This window comes from Leptopilina heterotoma, unplaced genomic scaffold (genome assembly GCF_015476425.1).
Source record: "Leptopilina heterotoma isolate Lh14 unplaced genomic scaffold, ASM1547642v1 Lhet_455, whole genome shotgun sequence".
Taxonomy (NCBI): domain Eukaryota; kingdom Metazoa; phylum Arthropoda; class Insecta; order Hymenoptera; family Figitidae; genus Leptopilina; species Leptopilina heterotoma.
The window spans coordinates 558,083-567,170 of NW_025111089.1; positions in this window are offsets into that span (position 1 = coordinate 558,083).

Below are 9,088 nucleotides of genomic sequence, written 5' to 3' on the forward strand. Positions count from 1 at the left end.
TCCACTTTTTTTCAATTTTTACACAGTAAAACTCATATTTTTTATTTAAAAAATATATTTACATACAAAACATTATAATATAATAATGTAATAAGTAAAAAATAAATATAAATAATTAATAAATAAAATTTAATAATTATTAATAATAACAAAAGTGGAACGCCATTTGTTAAAAAGTGTTAAAAATCGACTATTTCAACGTTCAAAGAAACATTAAAAATCTCAAAAACTGAAATTTTCATTGTGATAATCTTGTTCCCTGATGTCTAAACTATAGAAATATTGCTTTGTAGTAGTAAAAAGTAGTGTACACTCTTTAAAAATAAAGTTTTATTAGGAACGCCATTTCGGTGTTTTTGCCAGTCTGGGCCTCGGCGCGTGGAACGCCATTTGGAACGCCCCGCCAGTGAAGTGGTTAAGGGTGTACTAGACTTAAATCAACTCTTATCTGAATAACTTTCCAGAAGAGCCGGAGAAATTCGCATTACAATTTTTAAATTCGTGTTTTTGGAAATGAAATTTTTAATTTTCTCTAAGATTTTTTATAACATACACTACCGTCGGGAATTATCGGTACGGCTGCACGCGCAGGGCCCAAAAACATACCAATCTTCAAATCAAGATTTCTTTGTAAATACAAATGTCAGAAAATTAACAAATATACCATTCGAAAGATTATTAAATTCTACGATTAATGATATGTAACTGAAAATTTTAATAATTTATACAAAGCTTGCAGCAATATACAAATTTGACAAAAAAATTTTTAAAATAAAATTTTTTTGGAAATTATTTCAACCCCTGCACATTTTTTAAAAATTGTAGGAAAAGTGTGAAACTTATATAAGTGTAATCATTGAAATCTCATCTTTAATTTAAGACCAAAAGAGTTAAAAAATCTTATTCAGTTCGAGAGATATCATTATAAACGGCCGAGCATTTTCAGCCAAAAAACGTTCAAAATCGACTAATTCAATGCATTTGTCAAAAAACATGCTCGGACGTATATAATGATATCTCACGAACCGAATAAGATTTTTTAACTCTTTTGGTCTTAAATTAAAGGTGAGACTTGAATGATTACACCTATATAAGTTTCAAAATTTTCCTACATTTTTTAAAAAATGAGCAGGAGTTGAAATAATTTTAAAACTTAAATCAACTCTTATCTGAATAACTTTCCAAAGGATTTGCTCGCCGGATGGAGTCCGGGTACTTTAAATAGTTAAATTCTTTCAATTTAAATATTATTAAATTTCACTTAAATATAAATCATTATAATATTTTATCGAGAGAATTGGTGACGTCAATGAGGTTAGGTAAAGTCAGTAAAAAGACATAAATTAAACCTTCGTAAGAAAGTATATTTTAACAAAAGAAAAATAATAAAAGAACAAAAGAATAACAAAATAAAGAAATGAAGTAAAATATAAAACGTAGTAAAACAAAATTAGATAACAAGAAAATATAAAATATAAAACTCGATATAATGCAAAACTGAATAAGAAAGAAACTATAAAACGCTATTAAGAAAGTTAACAAGAAAATATTGGTCTGCCGTTACTGGCCCAAGGCTACGCCAACGCTGATATTATTCTCCGTTCGCTCTGTAATTATACATGAAATGTGTTTGTAAAAGAATTATAAATAAATTATGAATATAATGACGCTAAATACTCGCGAGGGGTAGTTACTAGTATTAACCCCCTAGATAACGTTAGGGACGAAAACGAGATTGTGCACGCTAGACAGTTTAATATTTTAAACTGGAAACTAGATATCAAATTACGTTTGATATTCTTGTCCTGCTCGAAACTAGTGTGAGTATTATGATGACTCAGGTTGCATCTCCACCAAGTGGCCCCTTGGTATGGAGAATTCACCTGGTGCATCATCTTCGTCAAGAGAGTTGCCCCTCAACTCGACGAGGATGGTTCAATCATAATTGTGTATTAAAAAGTGTAATTGTGTGAGTGTAAGTGTATGCGAATTCTAGTGATAGAACCAACACGGTTGCCCCCATAGAAGGTTTACTGCACTAGAGAGCAGTGTGAGAAATGTGAGTTGAGTGTGTAGTAGTGTAGTGCATGTAGTGTGTGCATTGGTTCCACACGGTAGCCCCCATAGAGCAACCACTGCACTTACGGTAAGAGAGAAAGGAAGCGTAGCGAAGGGTGTTACCCTGGTCATCGGTCGCCCCCAAGCCCCAAAGTACAACTCCTTCTTGGATTTTACATAGAGCTGGTGGTAGCGGTTGCCCCCACATTTCACCTGCCCCGTGCAAAAGGTAAAAGGGTTAAGGGTGAGAGAGTGTGGAAGTGAGCTGCTGTCGGTCTACCTCGGAGCAAGCCCCGAGCTCGACCGGCGGCGAACTGATGAAATTCTCACTGCAACCAAGTATTATAGATCGCCGGGTTTGACAGGTAACTTGTACGGAGAGAGAGCGACCCACGTGCTTGCGCGGCAAAGTATGCACGTTCGGTACTTTCCTCTCAGCCGACGAGCTGAGAGCTCTGTAGTATATATAGATATACTAAAAACATGCTTATACGAAATGATTCTATTTTACGTTAGAAATTAAAACTCTTTCGTTACACTGTATGTTATTTCAATATGATTACCATAAAACATCCATAGAATATTATTTTGCAATATCTTACAAATATCCCGAAAAAATGCATACGTTATCCAAAAGATATCTATAAAATATTTAAATTTTGATACGAAAATTCCCTGCAGACTTACGTTGAAATCTATGAAAAAACTTTTTATAATTTGCTGCAAATTTGATGAACGATTCTTGAGAAAACATGTAAAATTGACATAGTAACTTTTTAAGAAGTATATTTTACTCTATGTAAAGATATCCAGTAGTATCCATAAGATATGGTGTAGAGGGTGTTTTATGTATATCCAAAAGATAACCTTTTCGCCGCCCTTTAGGAAGTCCTGAATATAGCCAAAGGATATCCTTGAGATAGTCCTGCAATATCTGCAGGATATTATCAATACAACCCGTGATATCCTGTGGTATTACGGATTTATTTATTATACAACTATAGTAAAAATATTTTTCTGTGGCGTAGGTAATTTCAGCGTTCCTAGTTATCTCAATAATAAAATCGAAAGCAATTCATAATCCGTAGTGTCGTCGTAATCTCTTGTACATTGATTTTTATTTTTTTTAAGTTAACAAAGTATAAGTGTTTTGCCAAAAATAATACGCTTTGCATTAGTCAATGCCCTTTCATTGACTCAAATTTGTAATTTTATACTCCTCGTTAATTGTATTTTTGTCAATCCGATTCTTCCAGATACCAGATATTTAGTCGATAAATTGTTTTATCGTAAAGATACGGTAGATTTTCATAGAATTTGCAATCACTGCAACAATTACTTGGGTGTATTTACATCTAGTGATCAAGTTATAAAATGCCCCTGTAATGTATTAAAATTATGAATAATAATTGAATTAATTAACAATAAAATTAAAGGTAAAATATTACACAAGAGAACTTGTAACCTTTAATGTTTGGTAGTGGATCCCCTCCTTCCTACTTATTGTTCAAGTAGTGACGTGAGAATCTCTACTGTTTGGAAATAGTGGATTTTAAGGTTTTGGAATTGTTGTGTAGATGCTAATAAAGTTAAACAAATTTACAAAATAATGAGAATATATTATAACTTCTAAACCCTAATACAATTATCTAAATTTCTTCTATTTACTTTATCTTAAAGATTACAATCTTTATCTTCTTTTAAGCATGTGATTCTACACTAGGGTGGTTCTTATTTTGGAAAAGTTGGAATTTCTTAGGTCGCCGGCCGGAATTCGAATTAAAATGTGAAAAAAATGAGATTCCCAAAAGAAAAGCCCATTTGATAAATTTTATCCCGTGCCGCAAAAGGGTTAAAGTTTAAATGGGGTTTAACATGGGTTTGGTGTACTTCTGCAAACTTTGTATTATAACTTTTACATTTTTTAAAAATTTGACTTGGGTCTATGTATTCCCATAGTTTTTCGTACGCTGAACACGAATATGATGTCAAAAATAACTTTTGACAGCTACCAGTTGTCAAAAAAGCTGTCAAATTTTGAAGATGAGAATTTTCTCGACTTTTACATTAATTTCTACGAATAAAAAGGTTTCTTGTGAATATTTCAGTTTATATTTAGCAATTTTATACCCTTTGACAGTTGCCAGCTGTCAAATGAGTTGTCAACTTTTATAGAAATCAGATTTCAAAGAGTTTTATAAATCAATTATCACAAAAAACTTCGAAAATTGCTAAATGAATATTTTTTTCTAAAAATAATTTTTTAAAGACAAATAAACTTCAAAATATATGTAGTATAAAAATATTAATTATTACGTGCCACTTGGGTACAACTTATTATATGTATTTACATATTTGATTTTCATAATTTAATTAATTAATTAAAAAATTATATTTTGTATTAATTTGTCTAATACATATATGTTTTTAAGTTTAATTTTTTTAAAAATTATTTTGAGAAGGAAATAATTTTTTATAAATTTTAAAATTTATAAGAAGTAATTGGGAACGTCTTAAAAATCCTATTTAATAGAAGTTGACTACTAAATTGACAGCTGTCAACTGCCAAAATATATTAAATACCTATATATGAACTAAATTTACCTACAGAACCGTTTTTTTTGATAATTCATTTAAAACTCTTTGAAAACTGATTTTTATAAAAGTTGACGACTCATTTGACAGATGGCAACTGTCAAAGGGTATAAATTTGCTAAATATAAACTGAAATATTCACAAGAAACTTTTTTATTCGTAGAAATTAATGTAAAAGTCGTGAAAATTCTCATCTTCAAAATTTGACAGCTTTTTGACAACTGGTAGCTGTCAAAAGTTATTTTTTACATCATATTCGTGTTCAGCGTACGAAAAACTATGGGAATACTTAGACCCAAGTCAAATTTTTAAAAAATGTAAAAGTTATAATACAAAGTTTGCAGAAGTGCACCAAACCCATGTTAAACCCCATTTAAACTTTAACCCTTTTGCGGCACGGGTTAAAATTTATCAAATGGGCTGTTCTTTTGGGTATCTCATTTTTTTCACATTTTAATTCAAATTCCGGCCGGCGACCTAAGAAATTCCAACTTTTCCAAAATAAGAACCACCCTATTCTACACAATATCTATTTTCTGATGCGTAATGTGTTTATGTGCATGAATTGTATTTTAGTGTGTAAAACAACTTAGCTCACCTTTGTCATATATATTTATATATTTTCTTTTAGTTTTATTTCCTTTAGAATAATTTCCTTTGTGTTTTAACACGCTTGCACTTTATTTAATATTTCACTTTTCATTTCTTACTTTTGTCACTTTATTTTATAACCATTTATTTATTCACTTATTTTATTACTTCAGCTTTATCTTGTGGTCTATTATTCATACCTTCAATTTAATTAAACAAACAAGAGCTTCGTACAATAACTTTATCTGGCACTATAGCCCTAACTCTTCGTCTTGGTCACCCCGAGACACACGGGCAAATGCCCAGATTTCCCTGTGTCAATCGATTTTATTAATCGACATTACAGTGTTGAAATCATACTTTAGTTTATTGCACCTGCTCGTTGCCAGGCGCTTTTCTGCAAGCTTGCAGTTTTAGGCAGTAGTGTGATCTTGGTTCATTAACCTAGACACACCACTCCTTAGGTTTCACAATACATTAGCACCTGAAGCCACATTCTTTCAATCAAAGCTAAATTCCTAATCTTTTTCAATGTAAATTAATAGAAATGTGAAATATAATTAACTGCAATAATTCAGAGAGATATTATATTTTATTAATATTTAAACTCTTTTTAACCGAGATTATAACGAAAAGATGAACTAAGTATGTTTCGTTATTGTGTTTAACATGGATATTTGTATTTGTATTAATATTTTCTTATAAACATTATACTTATATTTTGTTATCACGAAGGGATATTTAGTGACGAAGTCGGTTCGTCACATATGCCCCCCTTCTAAATAGGCTGACGTCCCTTGTCAGCCGCGGAAAAGCGTTATCGAAGATCCTCTTTTGAAATTTATAGAATAGGTATTACTCTTTCGAGTTTTACAAAAATCGTGTCCTTGTTTTTTTACAAAAGTTTATCTTGGAGAATAATTAAGTTAAACTTTTATGAAAAGTAAGCTAACAAATTTAAATACTGTTTTTATTTTAAAAAAGGATTCATTTAAAAAAAACGTTTTCAACATAAAGTATGTCTAGGTCGTTGTTTGGAGTGTTTTTAGCTAAAATGTTTTAGTTCTATCGTTTGTAAAGATATTTATGTAGGTTATTATGTTTTTAGTTTAGTTATATAATCTTAAAATAATTTTGTCGAATTTGACTTTAATCGCTGACAACGTCTTTCATTTGTATCATATGTATTAACGTAACGATGACTACATAAATTGTATTGCGTGTGATTGTTACAATTAACCCTCCATCCGTCGCACCTTTTTTTGTAACGCGATCCGTCGCTGGTGAGGGAAATTCTCACCCTCATAAATTAGTCTAAACTTGTTCTAAAATGCAAAATTTTTTTTTGAATATTCATTAGAATTTCTAAACAACCTATTGGCAGTAAAATTAACTTTTATTTCCTGTTAATTATTTAAATAAAAAATTAATGACAAATGAAATCGAGTATACGCGGTCAGTCGCATGGTGAGAAGTTCCTTCACTTTGCGTCAAAAATCCCCGACATTTGCTGCTTTCAAATTCAATAACAAAGAAATTAAAATATAAAAAAACACCAAAATTGTTTTAATGTAAAGAAGAAGAGTGCCGTAAAAGGTACTGAGAATATGAAACTATAATTTTTTGTATTTTAAAAGTTATAAATAAAAAAAGAAACTGGGTGAGGGAAATTCTCACCATGCGACGGATGGAGGGTTAAAGAAAATTCTTTGGTTTATTTTTGAAAAGAGAAGAAAAAAATTGTGACGACAATTCTGTTGTCATGCCTCCCTTCTGATTTGGCTGACGTCCCTTGTCAGCCATTTTTAAATGCTTTTGTTCTTTTCTTTTCTTTACAATTTTTGTAAAAAATTTTCGCGTTTTAATGATTTATATCAATAGGGGTGAATTAATATTTTGAGTTATAGTATAGTTTCAAGTTTAGTTTACATTAGAAACAAAAAACTATTTTTTCGTAGATTTACACATTAACTTTGTATTTAGTACGATTTATTTTATTGTTAACATAAAAATTATGTTTTTAATATTTTCGTTGGTTGGCATATAATCTTTGTATTTAAGAAAACGTATTTTTAAGTATTTTATGGTCTAGTGTGGTAAAAAAAATGCTTTATCTCTTTTTTTAACTTGTCTTTTAACTAAATCATTAAAAAAATTAATAGAATTTTAACTGTTTACATTTTAATTGCATTTTTACCAACCTAGATATTCGTTTCCGTTAAGATATGTAATTTTTCTGAATTTTCTTTTATATTGTATTTTTTTAAAAATGGAGTGACAAAGTTTATAGTTTAAAAATTTTAATTTATTCTTTCTAATGTATTTTATAAATCATGAAGTCTTTATTATATATTTTTTTAGTATACAATTTTTTTAAAATTTTTATATTAATTTTAAACGAAGAATACATAAAATATTTTTTACCTTAAATAATACGAAAATACATAATTCTATAGTATAGAAATTTGAATTCATAACAAATTATTTTTGGAAGAAATTTATAATCATAAAATTTTTTTTAAAACGAAGAAAAGAAATTTATTTATCATTTCAATTTTAGTTTTTTATAATGCCTTTATGAAATAGTTTTACACAGGTTGTAGGATATTTTTATTACATCATATAAAAGATAAAAACTTCGTTTTCGTAAAAAAAATACTTTCATTGATTAGAATATTGTGAATTTTCATACTTTTCTTAAAAACTTCTGTTTAAATTAATTTTTTGAATAATAATAATAAAGTATTTTTTTTTACATTTGTATCGTTAAATTATTATAAATTATAGTAGCCAGAATAGATTTTGATTTTAGAAAATTGTCTTCTGAACTACAAAAATTTTTATTATCAAGATAAATAGTTTTAGTCATTAATTAGAAAAAGTTGACAAATGCAAACAGACTTTGTGAAATTTCTATAGTTCGTTTAAAAAACGTGTAAAATTTAAAGAAAAAATGTTTGATTATTATATAACACTGTTTCTTTATAAGACTTTTTTATAGAAGAAAATGTAATATTTTGATTCTTTTATTTCATTATTAAAAGATTCTGGTCAAATAGTTTTAAGAATGGAAAATTTCAAATTGTTTCTTATGTTCATCCATTTTTAAATTTTATTTTGAGCAATTAAATGTAGTGTTTTGTGTTAAAATTTTTCATTCTTTTTTTAAAAATTTCTTTATATGTTTATTTTAGAAATAGTGTAAGTTAAATGAATTATCTTTTTTTAGGTAAAGAAAACGTAAATTATAACCTTTCTATACAATTTTTTTTCTTTTTAAATGCTGTTTATCATAATTAAAAATTCTTTTTTACAAAGAAAAGAAGAAACTGCATTATTTCATAAATTACTGTTTAAAATATTTTTTCTTTATCAAAAAAGGTATTAAAAATAGCTTTACGTTTTCTTAAATAAAATTGTTGTTATTAATCTTTTCAAGCTGTTTTTTTTATATAATTCAATAGTGTTAACTTTTTAATTTGTGTTAGTGTTATTTTTGTTCCAATAGTTTCATTTATGCTCAAACTTTGAAGCATTCCCTTTAATGTTATTTAGTGCTTCTTGTTCAAGGAAATAAAAAAATAGTCGCAGATCTTAAAAGAATTTGAAGCGTATTTTAATTTGAAATTTCATGTAATTTTGATCAGAGCATCAATGAAACATAATTTTTTTAAAATCATTTCAACGAATAATATTCTTTGTTGAATCATTTTGGTACTTGTATTTTTTTTAAATACTACTCGTTTGTAAGAGTAGTTAATTTTGTGAATAGTAATGAAATTATGTACAATTGCACATTTGTAAAAAGAAGAAAACGAAATTGTTCAAAACTTTCGTGATTTCA